This window comes from Tachypleus tridentatus, chromosome 10 (assembly GCF_004210375.1).
Source record: "Tachypleus tridentatus isolate NWPU-2018 chromosome 10, ASM421037v1, whole genome shotgun sequence".
Classification (NCBI taxonomy): Eukaryota; Metazoa; Arthropoda; class Merostomata; order Xiphosura; family Limulidae; genus Tachypleus; species Tachypleus tridentatus.
The window spans coordinates 172706707-172729105 of record NC_134834.1 but is presented as its reverse complement, the minus strand read 5'-3'; the positions used below and the strand labels follow the sequence as shown (position 1 = coordinate 172729105).

General features: G+C 35.0%; 1 long non-coding RNA gene across 1 annotated transcript; it reads right to left on the bottom strand.

The window, feature by feature from the left end:
• Nucleotides 1-14270: 14270 nt before the first annotated feature.
• LOC143230923 (uncharacterized) lies at nt 14271-18011 on the bottom strand. Its single transcript, XR_013016694.1, has 2 exons — nt 17874-18011; nt 14271-14497 (listed from the first exon to the last, which is right to left on the bottom strand). It is a non-coding gene; the product is annotated as an uncharacterized LOC143230923 (long non-coding RNA).
• Nucleotides 18012-22399: the final 4388 nt, after the last annotated feature.

Sequence of the window (22399 nt, the reverse complement as noted above, 5' to 3'; positions counted from 1 at the left end):
AATAGTAAGATTTTGTATTATATAAATTTTAGACCTTTAAAATTTAAATATCCTTCAGTGCACCTCAAAGAGGAATACAACAGCGTCAAGACCTTGCTAAAAGCCTTGAAGTATGATGAGTATGGCTGGGAGATTATCGGAGAGTTCAAAATGGTGGCATTCCTGATGGGTCTCCAAGGGGGCTTTACCACTTTTCCCTGTTATCTTTGCCTTTGGGACAGCAGGGATACCACAGCGCACTCCAACAGGAAGCACTAGCCACAATGGACTGAGTTCTCTATGGGGAGGTACAATGTCAAGTGTGAACCACTAGTGGTCCTCCAGAAGGTGTTGTTCCCACCATCGCACATAAAATTGGATCTAATGAAACAATGTATCACAGCTCTAGATAAGGAGTCTGCAGCCTTTAAGTGCCTTTGAGACTTCTTCCTTAAACTGTTTGAGGCAAAGGTCAAAGCTGATATCTACGTTGGACCACAAATAAAGAAGATCCTGGAGTGCACAAAATTTCCCAAGAAGCTCAGTAGGAAGGAAAAGGTTTGAGGCAGCTTTGTTGCAGTAATTTGGGGCTTCCAATACTTTGCTTCAGATAAAATAATCCATTTTAACTCAAAAAGCAAGAGCTATAACACTCTTTTGACTGAGTTTTCACCTTATTTTTGTAAATTATTGATGCATTTGACATTATATCTACTGTTTCTTGCTGTCCTAAATTATGTTAACTGAGCAGCTGTCATTCATTATCCTATGGATATTTTATGCCATTAGACTGCTCAATAATTCAGAAAGCAAGGGTTGCAAATCCTTCCTATTTCATTAACAATCTATTTTAACTGCATATGATTGAGTAGTTATCATGCAATGTAAAACGTACACACTTTTGATTTTATTTTTAAAATCTTAACTATTATATACCATTGTTCAGACTATTGATCCATTAATTACGTTTTTCAAACATCAGGTGCTTGACGTAATGAGTGTCTTAAATTAATTTTGGGTCTAATTTTAACCATATCATTTAAGAGATTCATCGCCGTGGTTCTGTGAACTGTAGTGATTGAACCTCACATCTAAATCTGAATTACTAGCCAAATATTCTCATCTCTTTTATCACCATATTTAAGATCATTGTGTGATAAAACAGTACTTTCATCTGTATGCAATCTAACAACTTCCTCTTTTCTTCAATCATGTATGGACATTACTGATTTAGATTATTACACACATCTATGCATCCTTAAACTGTTGTAAATCAGTGAACCAGCCCATCAGATTGCAATATAAGATTTGATCCAGAAGAGCCAGTAAGTTTTCTTGCCACTGGATACTGCTGGCAGATACTGAAATCACTTCCAGTTTCTACTTTGACGTATCCATTTTTTTACTGTTTTATTGTAGTATCTTTTCTGTCATCTGGTGACCTTTCCTATTTGAGATGGCGCATACACGTCTACATCAACTTAAAAAATATTACTTCACATATTAATGTGGAACATCTACTACAGGTGAAGGACTATGCATCATCACTACAGGAAGCAAACCTTCGTGACAGACTGTTAGCATATTTGGTGAACAACCTGTTGATCTTTGTTAATTTGTGCCATCATGTGTTAGAGTAATTTTTATCCCAGTCACTTTAGTCTAGGTTAACAACCTTAGTAAGCATGCACTTGACAAATTATATTATTATTATTTCTATCCCACTATACTGGGTCTAATAACAGGTAATAAGCATCTTCACTACATCCAACATGTTTCTGCAATCCGGAGAACATCTTGTTGTTAACATCCTGGTTAAAGTAAATTTTTCATTCACAAGATGTGCAAAATGTACTGAGGAATAGATGACCACAAGTGTATCGAGGTGGTCGTTTTCTGTCTCTAGAGTGAACCAACATTATTCAGAACTGTTCTCTAGAGAGGGAAACCAACATTATCCAGAACTGTTCTCTGGAGAGGGGAACCAACATTATCCAGAACTGTTCTCTGGAGAGGGAAACCAACATTCTTTGCTAAAGGTTACTCTCTTTAGGTTACGTTTTCCTCTGAGTAGTACACGTTGTACAGTATTTACACCAATACTGAATGTCTCTAATAGAGCCAGAAGAAACGTTGTCAAATGTTACAAATACATGTAACTTATATGTGTCACTCAATCTTTGTGTCGTGCAAAGTCTGGACAATCTTGTGTATCAGAGCTTTGGGGATGAGTAGCTGTAACACAGACTGATATTCAGTACTTAATAGTTGGTAACAAAAGTACAACATACATTCCTGCAGTCAGAGTTGGTCAAACAAGTGCCATAGATTGTGACATCTGTGCCATTTCCTCAGCTTCAGATAGACGTTCTTTACCTTGCTTCACAACAAGGGAGGCCAGTAATAGATCTGAATTGTTCTTCTCAGAGCTAATGAAGAGTTAGTTATTCATGACATATAACCACTAATGGAAACACTTAGGGTGTGATTGTTATAGCAAAAATAGTCTTAATTCTCATATGTTGTCAGTGATCAAAGCATTCAATGAAATAACATGTCCTGATTGGTCTCACCACTGGATAGAATGATTATCGTGTATTTCGTGTTTCAGATTGAGGTGTCACTTAGTGATTGTAGTGATTAAATCACACTACTGCATGATATGATGAAATGCTATCACCAAACAGTGTTTATACAATTCATTAGCCATTTCATCATTGTGTGGTCTACGTGAATAGTAACCTTTCTAATACATAGGTAGTGTAAATTGTGTTTTATGAAGACAAAAACTACAACCAAGTCATTCTTTATATACAGTACCTGCTTTTGCACATTCTACTTGCAATTGTAATAATATGTTTTTGAATGAACACACATTTACCTGGCTTCAGTATCATTTCTACTGGAATACCATTCCTATGTTTTTAGCCACTGACTCAAATGTGGAGCTAAACATCAATATTTTGTGGACACAGATGAGACACTTTTACTGTTGCAGCTTTTTAGCTGTAATATTCATCATCCTTTTCAAACTGACAGGTGAGTTAAACCAGCAAGTATTCTTGGGCCTCCTTTTGTCGTTAATTTCAAATCGCTGGTGTCCTGATGCCAGATGTAAAGTACTAAACCACATAGACCCTTTCCAATGTATCCAGGAATTCATCTATTCATGATAACAATAAGGTTTTAATGCAAGTTACTGAAGTGACCCATCTAACATAAATGCAAAATCTGTATGTATATACTTTTTTACGACTATTTATATTAAATACACCCAAGCATTCTCTAAATCTGCATTATTATTTCTTTTATTATACAATGAATTACAGACCATGTAATGGTTGTTTAATTAGTGATGCAGTCCAATAAGTAACTCACATATTTTGTAACAAGTCATTGAGCTGCTGTCATTGTGTTACGTCTACGTTGCTCACACACTTGTCATATATTGATCTTAGGTATGTTGACACTTGAGTTCAGATGCAGCCTACCACGATCACTATTATCAGTAATTTCAATTTTGATTTTAATCTCAATGATCATTCTAAGATACATCCTTGGTCTTTAATCATCCATAGCCACAAAACAACAATGGGCATTCATATCCTTCTTTAACGTATAACTGCCCAGTTTAATGTTGTTGCTTTCTGGGTAGGAATCAGACTATCTCGTGAGTGAGCTCAATAACAACTGCATTATATGGCATCAATGTACTAGACATTGTACTAGATTCTGTATTAGCCAAGAACTCTATTTCTCAACTTTGTACTCCAACAGTTAAGTATTCATACCCAATCAGTCCTAAGAAAGCTGGGCTGATCACCAAATTTTTAAGGCAAACTTTTCACTGCACTCCCAGTTGTTGCTCAAAACCGACCTTGACCCCTCTAGTTTCTTGGAGCTACAGCTACAACAGTACGTATTACTTGCTGTTGGCTCTCTTGAATCTGTTTTAGTATTTTATGAGATACAGACACTTCACTCCAAAGTTATTTAATGTTCCACAACTAATGCATATGCTTACCTCTTCCCGTCTAGTCTGCTATCAGAGTGAAGGCACTGGGAGCACTTATTGTTGCAAGCACCTTAGGAGGATCAGAATAGCCTTTACAGCTCAATAGATACTATTATATATGTAAAAAGAAATTTCTCAACCCAAACTAGCCGTTTTTACATATATATTTTTGTACAAGTGGGTTTTCTCGTCATCACTGAATAGATACTATTGTGGTTGCATTGTAATGCAAAAAGTGTGGGTTCAAACTTGGTTTGATGTGGGTGTCTGAGTAGGACCTACTACCCCAGGTGAACTCTCTGTAGCTGCTGCTACAGATTTCTTCCTCTCCTTTGAATAGTTCAAAATTATTAGTTCATACTACATCCTGACTGCTCCAGTGAGGACGTGAAGATTTTTCTCATCCAAGTGATGCTGTATCGTTTTGCTGGGTAACTTCTTTACACATTTGTCCATAAGGACATCCTCACGAGTTGCTAAGGCCATTGTAAGGTAGACTTTACCATGAAAATGTAGCAGATTATCCACATACGTAACCAAACTTTCAGTAGCATTTCTCTTCCGACCTTTCAATTCAGCTCAATTGATTGCTTTGTTCTTCAACAGGTCAAATAGCTGGTACAACTTGGTTATGATTGTCTCCAGAGTATTTTCCAATACAAATGCTTGGATATAGTGTAGGACCAAACATCCCAGACTTTGGAGCAGATTTTGAGCAGAATATTGTGGATTCGAGCCATTTTAGATAGTTACTTGACTGAACTATTTCAGAAAATGGTTGAAGCCTTTCCTATGCCTATGAATGACAACAGTATGATCTGGTTTTCTTTGCTCACGGAAAACAGAATCATGGCTAGAAACTTTCTTTTGTGTGTTTTCTGTCATCTTCTGAATGAGATGTTATCGATATTATCAGCACAATTTACGAGGAGTTCTCAGGTACCTCGATGCTTGGAAAAGGAAGAAACCGATGATCCAGGATTGTAGAGAAATGAAGTGATCTAAGCAGCTCCATCATCTTTACCTGATCCCTTGCTCCATCATGAATCATGTTCATGCCGGCGATAGACCTATCATCTTGTGAAGCTCACAACTGCCCCATGTCCTACTTTCATGGGTTGGTATCTGCAATGTTATCCTTTGACAAAATGGCTCTGAGTAGAAGAAAGTGCTTATCAACAATGTTTACAGTCTCACTTCATCTCAAAGCAGCTTTGAACAGAGCTGGTGTTGAGTTATTTTTGCTGGTGTTCGCTTGGGAGTTATATATAGACTATTTCTCCTGCTTTCCGGCTTACTAAATCCCGAACTACCATGGCGATGTTTAGTTTATTCTCACTTTCCACTGAGTTCAATCCTCAGGGAAAAATTCAATTGAATGATTTGATTGTACCAGACGTCGGAATTTCTCTGTCCTGAGTAATAAGTTACAAAGAAATCTAGATCAAGGACTTGCGCAACATTGGCAAAAGTACAACATCCAAAAGAGGACTTCTAAGCCTGGCTACTCTCTCAGACGTCCACCTCCCTTTTGTAGCTAACTCTCCCTCTAGGTCATAAATTCTCATAGTTATAGAAAATATTATTTTATTCAACAAGAAGCATTTTTAAACATAACGACACAAGTGTTTAAGTATATGAATGTACACACATATGCAGATATTAGCATACTACACAGTAATGATACCCGGCAGTTTTAAGTTTCACATCTACTTCTACCTATCCACTCTGTAGTATATTTTAGTGAATTAGATATATGACTAAGCTATTGGATAAGCCAACTATAATCAGAGAATCGCGGGTTCAAATCCCTGTCACACCAAAAATACGTCATAATGTGACGGTCAATCCCACTATTCGTTGGTAAAAGAGTAGCCCAAGAGTTGGTTATGGGTGGTGATGACTAGTTGCCTTCTCTCTAGTCTTACTGTTAAATTAGGGACGGCTAGCACAGATAGCCCTCGTGTAGGTTTGCGCGAAACTCAAAAAGCAAACAAACAAACTAGGCCAACTAAATTTGTTTCTTTGATGTTAAGCATAAAGCTACACAATAAGCTAGCTGTGTTCTACCCATCATAGGCATTGAAACTCGATTCGTGTGTTATGAGCCCTCAGATTTATCGTTGAACCACCGGAGGCAGTTCGTTAAATAATAGAAAATTCATTCACAATATTGACTACAAAGTGTAGCTGATACTCTTATTTAAATAATTCGGTGTAAAGTGAAGCAACGGGACAAGACACAAATAATACACAAAACAAATGATATTTGTTCAACACTAAACGCAAACATATGTAAGTGCTTACAGAGTCCTGATTTTGGCCGATCACCAAGTAGGTTTTCTCAAATATATTTAGTCAATACCAACTCGTATAAACGACTAACCAACTGACGGAAACCGCTTTTAATGTCCGTGCATACTGTCCTTTTAAGAAATGTGTACCCAGGCTGGTAACAAGTATTACCTATTCCGAAAACAAAGAAACAATGGTAACTTGAAACAAGGTCAACTTTTCCTATTTTTGCTATCAAGTGATTGTTCTCCCAACCCTTTGTAATATTCATGTACCAAGTACAATACTTTAAAAGTGAAGTTTCAAAACACCACTATGTAATCTTACTATATTTGAATTAAGCCTAATTAAATTTTGGTGTAGGCCTAATACAAGGATAATTTCTGCAGTTAACTATCCCTCATACAAACACAACATATTGAACTGGTGTATTGTGCACCGTAGGTGAACAAACAGTTTTAAAAAATCTAAGTTTTCTTTTATTTTGAGTGACTTGTATTTCTTCCAGAAAAACTCAAGCCGAAACTTATATCTCTATGATTATTATGTTTCGTTATCACCAAAATTGGTGACACTCTTATTTATTCAAACTGAGTGATGATGTTTTTATTAAAGCTGTTTCTCTCAGTCCAAGAATTATATATTGTTATTACATCAGTTAAACTTTTAGATACACTTCAAAAAGAAATATGTTTACGTTGCGATATCACATTGCAGCAATATTGGCAAAGAGTTTTGTCTTCCGTCATTAACTTTTGAGATTTCCTTTCAAGAACATAGGGAGAGCTGAATGTTTCCCGATCGAATAAAAAATCTTATTCTAGCGCAAATATACATAGTAGGACATCTGCGCTATGTCTATCGTAATAATCAAACCCAGAATTTTAGCCTTCAAACTTACCGTTAAGTAATGGGTAGTCTAATATGTAATAAAATGTGTTAGAGAACTGTGAATGATATGGAATAAAACAAAAACGAAGTAAAAATTTGTTGTTTGTTTTTTTAAGTTTCGTGCAAAGCTACACGAGGGCTATCTACGCTAGACATTCCTAATTTTGCAGTTTAAGACTAGAGAGAAGGCAGCTAGTCATCACCACCCACCGCCAACTCCTGGGCTACTCTTTTACCAACGAATAGTGGGATTACCCGTCACTTTTAACACCCCCATGGTTGAAAGGGCGAGCATGTTTGATGTGACGGGGATTCGAACCCGCGAACCTTGGATTACGGGTCGAGTGCCTTAACCACCTGGCCATTGTATATTGGTGGGCAATGATTTGAATATCGGAGTATAATAAGCCTTTGGCATATCCCCTCTCACTGGTACAGCGGTATGTGTGTGGACTTATTAGACACCGAGTTTCGATACCCGTGGTGGGAAGAGCACAGATAGCCTATTGTGTAGCTTTGTGTTTAATTCCACACAAACAATAAGGAATGTTTAATACTGCTTATCTGTATATTGAGGAACAATGTCATTTTGTGATTTCTTGATTTGTCAACATATTTTCTTTATAATACACATATTTCCACGTTACATGTTAACTGTAATAGAAATTGTAATGCAATTGTTTTCTTGGAATTTTAATCCACAGCTTACTATAATGGTAATTTTATGTTTGTTGGGCCCCATGTATTCCACAATGTTACTTTCAAATATATGCTGATGAGGGTTAAGAAGATTTAAGAAAGATACAGCATACAGCAGTTGTTTTCTATTATTGTATAAGTGAATATTACACAACAGGAAATGAATGGCAAGTGTGTTTTTTTCTTTCGATTTTCATGGAATGAGTCGTTGTTCATTGTTGTTGTTTGGCATTAAGCACAAACCTACACATGGGTCTATATGTTTAATGCCCACCACGAGTATCAAAAGCCGGTTTCTAGTGGTATAAATTCACAGACATACCGCTGTGCCACTAGTGGGCCTTCAGGGAACTCAGATGCTCTTCATTGGGGTTAGATATAAGGTTATTTTTGCATAATTTTCTGCCTTAAATCTAAAATACATCTATGATTTCGACAATTTTTTGTCGATGTTTAAAAATAATACGTTTCAGAATTTATTAGAGTATAATTTATTATTCTTTGACTAAATGTATTGAAATCGTCTGATAAAGGTGTTGTTTTTGTGTTAAAATAGGTAAATGGCTCAAGTTGTATATAAATGTTATAACTAATACTTAATTTAAAAAAATACCAGTTTTGTTTTATGCTCGTGTTCTCGAAGAGTAACTTTTCATAAACTACTAAAGTTTAGAGTTCGTCTGCTCGTGATATTTAATTAACTTTGAAACATTCACTAGTTTCTAATAATTATTTACACGTAAACGTCTTGCATGATTTAGAATACAAAATTTTCAAATATCACCTAAAGATATACCAGTAATTAACTACAAGCGTTAAACTTTATGTTCATGTATGGGAAAATGCCCCAAAAAGGATTTTTGTTGTTTAAAAGAATAAAAGAGTGATTACGTTCCACCTAATAATAAAAACTACAAATTAAGGTTGGGAAGAAAGAGTTAGAGCACTGATTTCATTGGGTTGAATAGAGAAAAACCATGAACCATAGTATTGAGGAAATTGGTAAAGTAGTGATTTCACTGAATTGAATAGCGTTAAAACAGAGTAAGTTTTGAGGATGTAAATAAAGCAGTGATTTCATCAGGTTGGATGGCGAAAACTACTAATTACGAAACCGAGTATATACATAAAGCAGCTATTTCACTGGGTTTAATGTTGTAATTTGCAGCTCAGCAAAAAATACAGAGAAAGAAAAATGACTGAGGTAAAAATGTGATTTTGGTATTGTGAACAAGAGGAATGGTTATAATAAATAACTCAATGTTGTGTCGTGAAGAACAAGAGGAATGGTTATAATAAATAAGTCAATGTTGTGTCGTGAAGAACAAGAGGAATGGTTATAATAAATAAGTCAATGTTGTGTCGTGAAGAACAAAAGGAATAGTTGTAATAAGTAACTCAATATTGTGTCGTGAAGAACAAGAGGAATGGTTATAATAAATAACTCATTGTTGTGTCGTGAAGAACAAGAAAATTGGTTATAATAAGTAACTCAATGTTGTGTCGTGAATAACAAGAGGAATTGCTATAATAAGTAACTCAATGTTGTGTCGTGAAGAACAAGAGTATAGTTATAATAAATAACTCAATGTTGTGTCGTGAAGAACAAGAGGTATAATTATAATAAATAACTCAATGTTGTGTCGTGAAGAACAAGAGGAATGGTTATAATAAATAACTCAATGTTGTGTCGTGAGGAACAAGATGAATGGTTATAATAAATAAGTCAATGTTGTGTCGTGAAGAACAAAAGGAATAGTTGTAATAAGTAACTCAATATTGTGTCGTGAAGAACAAGAGGAATGGTTATAATAAATAACTCATTGTTGTGTCGTGAAGAACAAGAAAATTGGTTATAATAAGTAACTCAATGTTGTGTCGTGAAGAACAAGAGGAATAGTTATAATAAATAACTCAATGTTGTGTCGTGAAGAACAAGAGGTATAGTTATAATAAATAACTCAATGTTGTGTCGTGAAGAACAAGAGGAATGGTTATAATAAGTAACTCAATGTTGTGTCGTGAAGAACAAGAGAAATGGTTATAATAAATAACTCAATGTTGTGTCGTGAAGAACAAGAGGAATGTTTATAATAAGTAACTCAATGTTGTGTCGTGAGGAACAAGATGAATGGTTATAATAAGTAACTCAATGTTGTGTCGTGAAGAACAAGAGGAATGTTTATAATAAGTAACTCAATGTTGTGTCGTGAAGAACAAGAGGAATGGTTATAATAAGTTACTCAATGTTGTGTCGTGAAGAACAAGAGGAATTGTTATAATAAGTAACCCAATGTTGTGTCGTGAAGAACAAGAGGAATGTTTATAATAAGTAACTCAATGTTGTGTCGTGAAGAACAAGAGGAATGGTTATAATAAGTAACTCAATGTTGTGTCGTGAAGAACAAGAGGAATGGTTATAATAAGTAACTCACTGTTGTGTCGTGAAGAACAAGAGGAATGTTTATAATAAGTAACTCAATGTTGTGTCGTGAAGAACAAGAGGAATGGTTATAATAAGTTACTCAATGTTGTGTCGTGAAGGGCAAGAGGAATTGTTATAATAAGTAACCCAATGTTGTGTCGTGAAGAACAAGAGGAATGTTTATAATAAGTAACTCAATGTTGTGTCGTGAAGAACAAGAGGAATGTTTATAATAAGTAACTCAATGTTGTGTCGTGAAGAACAAGAGGAATGGTTATAATAAGTAACTCACTGTTGTGACGTGATGAACAAGAGGAATGGTTATAATAAATAACTCAATGTTGTGTCGTGAAGAACAAGAGGAATGGTTATGATGCATAACTCAATGTTGTGTCGTGAAGATTGGTGAAAGGAGAGGAGACTAGCATTTTTGATTAATTTATGGCGAAACTTGTGGAAATTTGAACCTGAAGACGTATTCTTAAAGCTAGTTTTATTAAAAACTTTCAATTACGATTATTTGTTCCTGAACGCTGTAGTTATATGTTAAGAGACATAAGTAGAGTCATTTGGTTTAAAAATGATACCGTATCAGACAGAAACGTCATAAATAACAAAACTTAATGTGTCGAGTTTCTGAAATACGTTGGTTTGTTTAATATTATTTTTATTCACAAATCTTTCTTACTTGTATAGTATTTTGCAAATATTTAATCATATAATAGAATGTTTCCTGGGTTTGGCTTTAAAGTTCAAAAATATGGGCGAAAAATATAGTTATATATCAAATACGCGGCAATAATGATTCGTATTTAATTTTTTATCTTCGTTTAAAACAGGATTAAACAGCTTCCATGACCTCTATGTGTTTCCTGACCTGTGAATCTTTAACCCTACACCACTTCCCTATAATTCTGAATGAGTAATTATTTTGAAACAAGATGCACACAATATACATTTTATGTCTGTTGTTCATCGTATTACATATATATATATATATAATATATTGGTATATTTACTAATCTTTTTGCAAAAGTTATTATTTTCTACATGTTTAAACTAGTTTGAGTTCCTATACGACATAAAGAGAATCAAGGTTGATTTAAATAATGAATTTATTCCAATCACTCTGAATCATTATACTGATGTTAAAAATAAGAAGAGAGAACAAAAATAGCTCAGAATTTGTGTCCAATACTTATATTCAACTTCTGTGCACGTGTAGAAACTATAAAACACTTCTAATGAGAATCACAATACATACATGCGATTTACATTTTGAATATTTTAATATAATATCTTAAATGCAAATTTAGTAGAAAATAAAGAACTTTGATTAGATAATCAAGATAAATATATATCTTCAAACATTGCTCCGAAATAGAGGTTCCGTCATGATGGTCTAACACTGCTGAATATCTTAAATGACTGACGAAGGTATCGCATACACATATTAGACGTTTAAAATATACCTTTAAGCAACAAATAGTACGAGTGGTATTAAAGCTAATTCTGTGCATATCGAAGTTAAACATTGATATTTGTAAAGAACTAAAATCTAGCACATCAAGAGAGTGTTTCTTTACAAGAAAATGAAAATAGAAATATTTTTAAAAACTAAGACCTGTTAATATACACCAGTACAATATACTAACTATCAAAGTTTCTGTTTAATTTCTTCGAAGATCTGTTATGACAAATCATACAGTATTTGAGTTAAACAGGTCTCAGTTATAATTCATTATTGCTTATCCTTTATAATAGCATTGTTCCGTATATATAGGAGTCAGTATTGAACCAGCATTTGGTTCAACAGGTATCCTTTACTGCTTGTATTAAAGAGATTTTTAATATTATCATGACACAGAATGAGGGATGATAAATGTGGTTTCTTTTCAGCTATCTGCTGAGTTTCTCTGAATGTTTCTGATGTGCATATTCTGAACATTAATTGCACATTTATACCATTTTATCTGTATGCGACAAGTTGTCCAATTTTTAAATAATTCAATATCAATCAATCATGTGTACAGATGTCATAAATATCCAAAAGGCTTGAAAAACAACCAGTGCAGTTATAACAAAATTTGACATGAAACATTACTAAATGCTGATATGCGCTAATCCCCGAATCTTATCAACGCAGAAATATAACGAAAATTATCTAGATGAAAGAGATTTCTATGCACATGGTTCCATAATAGAACCTTCTCCTTATAATTCATTATTTAGGTTACCAAAATACCAAGCTATTAATAACTGAAATGTTCTTTAATGACAATTACCCTTCAACCCAAAAAAATAAACGTTTCTCTTAACATCATCTAATGATTACAATGTTAAAGGTAAACTAATTTGTGTCAGGTAAACTAGTTTGTGTTTCAAAACAAATCCAAAAGTTGATCTACAATACCACTCGTTGATAGTGTCGTTACTACGACTGTCGTTGTTGTGATTGGTACAGTCGTTGTTGTTGGTACTGTTGTAGTTGTTGGTGTTGTGGTTGGTACTGTCGTTGTTGTCGGTATTGTGGTTGGTACAGTCGTTGTTGACGGTGTTGTTGTTGGTACTGTTGTAGTTGTCGGTGTTGTGGTTAGTATTGTTGTTGTTGTCGGTATTGTAGTTGGTACTGTCGTTGTCGTCGGTGTTGTAGTTGGTGCAGTCGTTGTTGTCGGTGTTGTTGTTGGTATTGTTGTAGTTGTCGGTGTTGTGGTTGGTATTGTTGTTGTTGTCGGTGTTGTGGTTGGTATTGTTGTTGTTGTCGGTGTTGTGGTTGGTACAGTCGTTGTCGTTGGTGTTGTAGTTGGTACAGTCGTTGTTGTCGGTGTTGTGGTTGGTATTGTTGTTGTTGTCGGTGTTGTGGTTGGTACAGTCGTTGTCGTTGGTGTTGTAGTTGGTACAGTCGTTGTTGTCGGTGTTGTGGTTGGTACAGTCGTTGTTGTTGGTGTTGTAGTTGGTACAGTCGTTGTTGTCGGTGTTGTGGTTGGTACTGTCGTTGTCGGTGTTGTAGTTGGTACAGTCGTTGTTGTCGGTGTTGTGGTTGGTACTGTCGTTGTTGTCGGTGTTGTGGTTGGTACAGTCGTTGTTGTCGGTGTTGTTGTTGGTACTGTTGTAGTTGTCGGTGTTGTGGATGGTATTGTTGTTGTTGTCGGTATTGTGGTTGGTACTGTCGTTGTCGTTGGTATTGTAGTTGGTACAGTCGTTGTTGTTGGTGTTGTGGTTGGTACTGTCGTTGTTGTCGGTGTTGTGGTTGGTACTGTTGTAGTTGTTGGCGTTGTGGTTGGTACTGTCGTTGTTGTTGGCGTTGTAGTTGGTACAGTCGTTGTTGTTGGTGTTGTGGTTGGTACTGTCGTTGTTGTCGGTGTTGTGGTTGGTACAGTCGTTGTTGTTTGTGTTGTGGTTGGTACTGTCGTTGTCGGTGTTGTAGTTGGCACAGTCGTTGTTGTCGGTGTTGTGGTTGGTACTGTCGTTGTTGTCGGTATTGTGGTTGGTACAGTCGTTGTTGACGGTGTTGTTGTTGGTACTGTTGTGGTTGTTGGCGTTGTCGTTGGTACTGTCGTTGTTGTCGGCGTTGTGGTTGGTACAGTCGTCGTTGTCGGAGTTGTGGTTGGTACAGTCGTTGTTGTCGGTGTTGTTGTTTGTACAGTCGTTGTTGTCGGTGTTGTTGTTGGTACTGTTGTAGTTGTCGGTGTTGTAGTTGGCAACGTCGTTGTTGATGGTGTTGTAGTAGGTATTGTTGTTGTTAGAGCTTTTGTGGTTGTTGCAATAATTGGTGCGGCAGAAATAACAGGCGCCAGAGTTGTAGTTGGTGTCGTAACTGGTGGTGTTGCTGGTGGCAATGTAAAAAAGTTGAAATTTGTTGTTACTCCACCTAGAGAACCTCCAAGCAATAAGCTAGTTAGGAGTATAGTTAAGGGCAGAACCGAAACGGCAAATAAAAGCACAAAAAATCCAAAAATTAAGCCCATTTGAATTTGTCTTTGAAGTAGCCATAATTTTATCGGACTAAATATGCCCAATAAAAAAGTTATATCCTCCAAACACGGGTGTAAGTGCTAACCGTGGTGCTACTGGAAATACGCTTATTACTGGTCGTTGACGTATTGTGAAGATAAACCGCTTGCTTCTTGTCAGTTCAGCACGCCGGCTTTCAAGTGACGTTGAGGGTATCTTTCTGTGAATCTGCCTGTCAGCTGGAATTGATAAAATACAACCACGTGAACTTAGTTAACGTGATTTCTCTTTTTAGAACAATCATGATTTTGTTTTACTCTATAACCAAAAAACAAGATCACACAGACTGGGAACAGAAGTTCGAAGTATGGATACACAAGTATGTTTTTTAAAAGTTTAAATTGAATGGTTCAAATTAAAGTCTTTCTAATCTCTATTCGTTGGGCCACCACCTATAACCCCAGAAGGTGATAGAATCTGTTTTTTACAATATCAAGTTCTTAAAAATCACACAAAGCTTAAGGCTAATTTTTCATACAGTTCAACATTATCAACATAAATTACCTAAGCTTATTAGTAGCTATTAAATTATTTTTAAAATTTATGATTAATAACTTACCACTGTCTTTTGAGTTGTCAACTGCACGAATACAAGACACATTCCAAATTAATCGTTATAATTTAAATTTCTTGAACACTGAAAATCGTACATTAAGAAAGAAACTGTAGGTTTCCTTCCATTAATAGGTTTAAATATTGTCGTCGTAAAAGCTTTCCAAACTGACCATTGCATCTTGTGAGTATGAAGAAGTTTCTGTTTTAATGTGACAGTGTTTACTCTATATAAATATAATAGCAATGTCTGTTGTATGTCTATGCAACTACTTTGCAGAGTGTGGAGGGATATTCTCCAAAATTGGCTTAGAGATTCGTTCGGTCCTTTCTGAGATACATACAAATTTCAGGTTTCTACCTTTCGTTTTGTTGTTTTTAGGGACGTTTTCGTGTTTCTTATCACCTGCCCTGCAGTGGCACAGTGATATGTGTAAGAACTTCTATCGTCAGAAACCGAGTTTTGATACCTGTGATGGGCAGAGCATAAATAGCCCTTTGTATAACTTTGTTCTCAGCAACAACACTTCGTCCCTTGTTGATGGATCTTCATCCAAATTTCTCATGAAGGTTTGTTGGGTCCATGTGAAAATATATCGAAATCGGTTTCACATTCTGTGTTTTTCAGTTTTTTTATAAGAGAAGTAACTTTTCATATATATATATATATCATTTTCAGTTACATTGACCATTTATTCATAAACGAAAATTTTGTTTACAAATAAAGATATTTATTTACTACCGGAACAGGTATTTCCAATTTGATATACACAGTATGTCCGTTTTTCAAATTGAAAATGATATTGTAGACACTAATAACACAAGAAAATAATAAATGATAAAGAACTACAAACGCAGGAACACAACCAAATATTCGTTTCAGTAAATTCAGGGCCAGGCATGGCCAGGTGGTTAGGGCGCTCAACTCATAATCTGAGGGCCGCGGGTTCGAATCTTTGTCAAACAAAACTATAGTAGTCCTTTCAGTCGTGGAGGCATTATATATGACCAACAGTCTCACTATTAGTTGGTAAAAGAGTTAGCAGTGGGTGGCGATGACAAACTGCTGTTTCTCTAGTCTTACACTGTTAAATTATGGACAGTTAACGCGGACAGTTCTGCTCGAAATTCGAAACAAACAGCAAATTCAATTTTGATTATTCTAATTTCGAAATTTTCGTAGAAGGTAGGTATGCATATTAAGGCTGCAAACTCATCTTTTCAAGAAGGATATCTATATATACAGTTAATGGAACTGTATACCAACGTGTTTAGCTAATGGTGTAACAAAATGATTAAAACGTGAGAGTTGTATTTAGAATATTACTTCGAAATAGTTCTTATGGAATAATATGTTGTTCACATACGTTTAAGTTAAATAATTTAATATACAGATTTTAAAAAGAAATTAACACGATTAGTCTTTTCCGTAATGAACACTGTTACAGGGAAAGATCGAAAAATATCGATAAGTTAGACAAGTCGTAATGAACGAAAATATTAGCATAATTTTTGTTGAGTTTCATTGGTCAACAATAACAATGTGTTCATGTTCAGTCATATTTCTTAACCACTTATGAAACACTTTGTGATTCAAATGATTTGTCTTGTTTTTAATATATATATATATATGTGTGTGTGTGTGTGTGTGTGGTTCTGTTTTATTTTATTTTGAGAATTTATAATTTTTGTGCAAAGTTATATAAAAGGATATTCTTATATTGCTGTCACTCGCTAATTTTGAACTTACGTAGTAGAAAAGGCAGCTAAATCACAGCACTTACTGCCACCTTTTTCCATGTTTGGCAGAAAGAAAACAGTCAATTGTGTAGATTTGCACTTAATAACAAAAACAAAAACAAATCAACTGTAATTATTAGTATAACCACAAGATAATAAAAGTTTGTCTTTTGAATATCTCTTTAACGTAGGATTCCTGTGAGAAAACAGGATAGAAACTTGTATGTTAACTATGAAGCACAAACTTAACTTTGGTAACAATAATTTCTAGGATAACGTGAGCGACAAAATTTATGAAAAATACTAAAAAAAATATCTTGAACTAACAAAGATTCCAGTGTTAATTTAAATTATCACAGTGATAGTACTTGCAACTTAATATATGCTGACCAGGTGGTGCTACAACATTTTATTTCAAGACTGAATAAAAGTAACAAATTACTGCTAAAAATATACATTTTATGAAAAATCATAATATTCACGGTAAATGAAAGTTTGATATTAAGATTTAAGGTTAAAGGTCAGTTCGAGGTATCATTTACTCCGATATTACTATAACTATATTATGGTAACCTTTTAATCTGATCGTCAAACGAAATAAAAAAAGCTACTCGTTAGCCGTCCCTAATTTAGCAGTGTAAGACTAGAGGGAAGGCAGCTAGTCATCACCACCCACCGCCAACTATTGGGCTACTCTTTTACCAACGAATAGTGGGATTGACCATCACATTATAAAGCCCCCACGGCTGAAAGGGCGAGCATGTTTGGTGCTACGAGGATTCGAACCCGCGGTCCTCATATTAGGAGTCGAACGCTTTAACCCACCAGGTCATGCCGGGCCCGATCCAAACAGAAGGTAAAGACATCTAAATTGTGTGACGTCATTCCACAGCTTTTATTTTTGCAACCATATTTAGATCATTATCACGAATTTTTGCAGAGATGAAAACCAAGTTCTTTTTCTTATCTATTTCAGCATTTAACTTTCAAAGCGATAAATTACAAATCTGTAAAGTGTTTTTATTTAATCATAATATAGATCTGTTTATAAATGAAAGTATACAGCTTAAGTTATAATTAGATCTAAATATGATATATATTTTTCAAGTTAAGTCTAGTAAATTAAATATATGGGGGGCATTCATAAAATGTACAGCTGTTAAAGCAGAATATTCTGTTAAAAACATGTTTCACTTCCATAATCTTAAACTCATTTATATATATATGTGTGTGTATTTGGTATTTCTAAAATCTTGTACTTACCTTTTCCAGTATGAAAATGTGCTATGAGAAGAACACTTGTGAAAAAACATGACATTAAACGAGTGATATGCATTATCGTTTAAACGATTATTTCACACCTTTAGTCTGAATATGATACAACACATTACTATAAATGTGGCAGTAAAAATCTAAACGCGCAACTCAGATCGACTTAATCACCCCACCTGTCTGAAAGTTACATATATTCAACATGTACAGTTTAAGGTGTTATAGTGGTACATGATTGTTCAGAATGGGAGCACGCATTCCAAGGACGCTTCACAATATCGCACATAGCGTTTGTTTACTCTTGTAGTGCAGTAAAAACCGACACATCATCGCATTTTTCTGCTGAATCTTTGTTTCTTTGAGATAAATTTGTGTAGCAGTAGTCTATATACAAAAAACAAATAAAGAACAGCTGTCATTTCAACATACCTTCAGAACAGTCTAACATTTGTTGTCAGGCGATGCAATGACACGGTGTCTCGCGAGTTCGAATCCCCGTCACACCAAACATGCTCGCCCTTTGAGCCGTGGGGGTTTTATAATGTGACGGTCAATCCCACTATTCGTTAGTAAAGAGTAGACCAAGAGTTGGCGGTGGGTGGTGATGACTAGCTGCCTTTCCTCTAGTCTTACACTGCTAAATTAGGAACGGCTAGCGCAGATAGCCCTTAAGTAGCTTTGCGTGAAACTCAAAAAACAAAAAAACACACAGACACGGTGTCATACAGTTGCTGTTTTAACTACGGCGCCCATGAAAACAAACAAACGAAACAACAACAGTGACCTGCAAGTTAACAGTAACTTTATACAATAATGGTTAAAAATGAAAGAAAATGTTCACAGAAGAACTAAAGTTGAATATTTTTCACAGCCCTCCGCTAGTACAGCGGTATGTCTCCGGATTTACAACGCTAAATTCAGCGGTTCGATTCCTTTCGGTGGGCTCAGCAGATAGCTCGATGTGGCTTTGCGAAAAGAAAAACACACACGAATTCATTTCTTCAGTGTTTCAGGTACAAGATCACAGAGAAACACTGGAGCCAGTGTCGAATACCTTTAAATTATAAGTGTTTTTCGACCAATTCTGACCAAAGACAAAAAAAATGAATAAAAGTAATTACATTAACCAATACAGACCACGATTTTGTTTCGGAGTACAAATACAACAATGAAGTGTTATGGCGTTAGATGACAATAAAAGTTGACCTCTCTTTTACAATAATTTTGTTTGAACTTTAGTTTTAAAGAACCATTACTGTTTTCAGATACCAAGTGACAGGTTACTATGGACGCAGCTGTGCCAACTGTTAACAAAATAAACGAAATTAAATTTTACGCAATTGTAGTTGTTCACGTAGGTGAAAAACAGATCCGTGTGAATCGTTGATGGAACATCTAGACGCTCGTATTTAAGTCACATGCAGGTTGTTTCGTCTGGATGATTTTCCTTTTTTAATCCATTCAGGCAAGTTTGAGATATCTTTATTCAACTCAACCAAGTACCCCCATTTAATTATCTCTCAATAATTATATTTATACGTATTTGTATGTATTATAATTATGTTTGTCATAAACCATCAGAATTCAACCTATTCCATTTCTTTATTTTAGTCCTTTAGGCAAGGCCAGATTAAGGGTTTTATTGTTCCTAGGCTTTTCACCATATAAAGGCACCCTCGAGACAGAACCTCTACGGGCAATAATTTATAGCCCTAGCTTGAGGCGGTAGGCTTCACCTTGGTAAGCCCTTGCCTTAATCCAGTGTTGCCCGTAGCACTTCAGACCAACGGAAATACAACAAACACAACACTGATCGGAACACTATCCTGTTGTATCTTTGGGCGAAATTCAAAAGAAGCAAACAGAACAGCATCTCTGTCAGCCATTTGATATACTCTTACAATTCTTGAAAATTCTTAGAATATATGTTTGAAAATGTAATAGGTCTATTGCAATATTTTATGATAAGTATAACTGAATTCATCTTCAGCAGCTTGTAAGAAGTGGACACACCATAACAGCTGAGGTATATGGTTTATTATTTAATCGACATCAAATCATGAGCTAGCAAAATTGGCCATTAATATTTTTCTCCAATACTATAATTAATAATATGCTGAATTCACGACCTATGTCTTCAGAATGTAGCTTTTCGCTATTACAGCTTCGTTAGGAGCTGTCATATCCTTACAAGTTCACTAAGCCGGTTAAACCTAAATTGGAACGTTGTAATTCATTATTCGAACATTGATGTACCTGTTTAGGAAGTTCATATTTTATCAAAATAATACCAAACATACTTGAATTTATATTGTTAAAATAAGTTAAACCAACAATGTTAATGACTGGATTTAGAATAAAATACGTTATGTATCTAAAACATTTCGTGATATTTGTATTGGTATTTTTTATCTTATTATATCAATACATACATAAAGCAATGTATAAATATCTGTTTCAATTATCATATCTGTAAATAAAGACTTCGTCAAAGTTTAACACACTAAGGTCTATAAATGCCATTAACGTCTCTACACGAAAGGCCGAACTTTGAAAATTTTTAATTAGGTTTATTTTTAACTAAAATTGATTTAAAAAATGTTTTTATACAGATATGATAGGCCATGTTCTTTTCCATAATGTTCTACAATAGCTTCTTTTAGTAATGAGGTTTTTAATGTCACGTACATATTCAGATATGCTATTATGTCAAGGTCAGCAAGTTTCTCTTAAACCAGTGGTGCCCAAACTTTTTCGGGCCACCACTCCTTGGATCCATAAATTCATCCCAAGTGCCCCCTACCTTACCCTGAAGAACGTATTATTCAGAATAGGGTATGTGGATAGGGTATTATCGTTCATAGAACCGGAAAAAATTCTTGCGGTGGCATATGTTGATAACTGACAGACTTTTCTCTTTCAACTAGTTTTACCCATATGTTCATAAGGTATAGTTAAGGTTGAAAATGACTGCTATACAATTAGAGATTTCTCTTGATCAATTGGCTATTTCATGGTTGTTTCTATTGTCACTGGTTCGAATCCCCTCACACCGAACATGCTCGCCCTTTCAGCTGTGGGGTATTGCAAAGTAATGGTCAATCCCATTATTCGTTGGTAAAAGAGTAGCTCAAGAGCTGGCGGTGGGTGGTGATGACTAGCTGCTTTCCCTGTAGTCTTACACTGCTAAATTAGGGACGACTGGCAAGATATCTTTCGTGTAGCTTTGCGCGAAATTCAAAAACAATTATCGTGTATCAGAGTATTTGCCAAAAATTATTTCATAAGCAACGTTTTTACTGTGGCATCTGTCATATAGTCCATATTTAAAAGCTTAAGATTTATTTTTCGTACATCCTGTTTCCTGTATGTAGAACGTGTTAAAAATGTGATTCAGGAGAGACATCTGGTTTTGTACTACTTTAATACGTAAGTCTTATGTTCTACTTATGTTCTTCAGTTTTGTGCTGATATTATTACACTCTTATAAAAACAACTAAGTAGTTTGAGCTTCAAACATCCTTTACTTATTTGTACGTTTCAAGAGATCACGTATACTTTCTTTTTGCCTATCGAAATGTTTTGTATAAATTATTTTACAAACAAAAATATGAAGAAACGTTTGAGATACGTGACATAATCCATTCTGAATTCAATTATGGTAAAGTTTAATAAATGGTTTACACATGTTATTTATTTATTATTTTTGGTTTGATTTTTCTTAACAATATAAATTCAAGACTGTTTGGCATTATTTTGATATAATATTAATTTTCCAAACACGTGTATTAATGTTCGATTTATGAATGACAGTGTTTCAATTTATATTTAGCTGGATTAATGAACTTGTTATCGGTAGTTTCAGAGAAAGGTGGAAAAGCGAAATATTTAGCTAATGAAGTTACATTCTGAAGACATATGTCATGATTTTATAGAAAGATCTCACGATAAACTCCAGTTTGCGTTAAACAAAGTTAAGAATAATAACATACTGTGCCAGATGGTTAGAGCGTTTGACTCGCTCCATAATCTGAGGTTCGCGGGTTTAAATCCTCGTTACATCAAACATGCTCACTGTTTTAGCCGTGGGGTCATTATACTGTGATAGTCAATTTTACTATTCATTGGTAAAAGAGTAGTCCAGGCATCGGTAGTTGGTGGTGATGACTAGTTGCCTTTCCTCTAGTCTCACAGTGCTAAACTAGGGACGACTAGCGTAGATAGCCCTCGTGTAGTTTTGCGCGAAATTTAAAAAGAAACAAACAATAATATAGCAAGCTGTTTCACATTAAGTTTTAACAAATAAAACAGATAATTATAACTTACACTCTAACGCATGTTCTCTCTTTCTTACATAATGGGTATCCAATCGTTAAGTTATTCATCTACCATCATTATGAATGATTATTATCACTGATGTATAAAATAAATTCTTAAACTAATGAACAGTAATCAATTACAGAAATACAATCATTCGGAAAAGGTAAAAACATCTTTAGTAATGTTATTCCAATAGG